The sequence below is a fragment of the Aplysia californica genome, unplaced genomic scaffold (genome assembly GCF_000002075.1).
Source record: "Aplysia californica isolate F4 #8 unplaced genomic scaffold, AplCal3.0 scaffold00064, whole genome shotgun sequence".
NCBI classification, from domain to species: Eukaryota; Metazoa; Mollusca; class Gastropoda; order Aplysiida; family Aplysiidae; genus Aplysia; species Aplysia californica.
Window position 1 is genome coordinate 989,220 of NW_004797334.1, and position 1,594 is coordinate 990,813.

Sequence of the window (1,594 nt, forward strand, 5' to 3'; positions counted from 1 at the left end):
ACATATTTTTTCTCCAATCTATTGATGAGTTGCCATTTCAAGCCTGCCTTTGTGCACGAGCGTTGTTACATACGAAGCATACTTCGTTGTGGAGATTGTTGGAAAAGTTTCTTAGAGGGATGGGTTGAAACGAAAGCTGCCATTCCTTCTACTTGAATGTCGTGAAAGACCAGGCTACCCTCGTCACTGACAGCAAATTAGGCCCCTATGGCATCGTGCGGTTCGGTCCCCTTCTACCCTGCATTACTCGAACAAAGCATTGAACACTCCGAGCTCTACATCAGTTTCTCTTCGTTAACTGCTTGATACCAGCCTCATCGATGAAGGCAAATTCATACCGTTAAATGTTCTGCATCACCCATGCTGCATATTGATGTCTAATTGCTTCATTCCTATCTGCATTTCTTTCCGCGGGGGCATCCTTGGGATTTTTTAAATGGTGATCAATTCACCTTAAAATTAAACTGCTTATGGTTGTCGTCAACTCAGTTTGAGTGCATCAAAATGCTTTTCACGCTGAATAATCTTTGTGGAGGGTATTTGCTTTTGCTATGTGGCATTTAAACTTGCTATTGTGTTACATTTGAACTTGCTATTGTGTTACATTTAAACTTGCTATTGTGCTACATTTGGCTTTGCTATTTGTACATTTGAATTTGCTACGCACAATTGTGCACTAAAATTTCCTATTGTACATTTGAACGTTCTATGTGACGTGAAACTTTCTATGCGGCATTTGAACTTGCTATGTGACATTTGTATTTCCTATGTGTACATTTGATCTGAAAAAACTATATAACTTTTGTTCTTCTACAATTTTAACATTTTACAACATTTTGTTCTTATACAAAATTAACATTATAATCTTTTGTTCTTATACAATATTAACAATATATAATCTGTTGTTCTTATATAATATTAACATTTTATAACCTTTATCTCTCTCTCAACAATCCTGGATATTTCTCTGACCAGTCTTTATCAGGGAGTGGCTGGCAGGGTAGCAGTGTTTCTCACGGAAAAGATTTACAATTGGAACATCCCCTTAACGTCTTCAAATCGTGTTCACAGCACGCTTCGGGTACTTCAAAGGAAAGTCAGCCCCCTTTTAGACGTGAACTTTGACCTTATGAGTGCCCATCGACCTTCTTGAGAAACTGTTGAATGGTTTCAGGGAAAGATACCGTGAACCGCGAGAAGGGTGTTTCTCTGCCTCTGTCTTTTTTTACTGGTACATATTTTACGGCGTTCGCAACTGCATAAGGGCATATAAGCGCGCAGGACACACTAAACCTTTTCAGTTGGTAGGACATTTTGAATTTTGCATGGGTGGCGGCCGAAGTCTACTCTTATCGATTTTGGACCACAAAGGGCTCTTTAACGTGCGCAACGTGAACACGGGTTCTCCGAGATTTTTCGCCTTTGTCCAAAGAGATATCTTTTTCTTCTTCTTCTTTTTCTTTTTCTTCTTCTTCTTCTTCTTCTTCTTCTTCTTCTTCTTCTTCTTTTTCTTCTTCTTCTTCTTCTTCTTCTTCTTCTTCTTCTTCTTCTTTTTCTTCTTCTTCTTCTTCTTCTTCTTCTTCTTCTTCTTCTT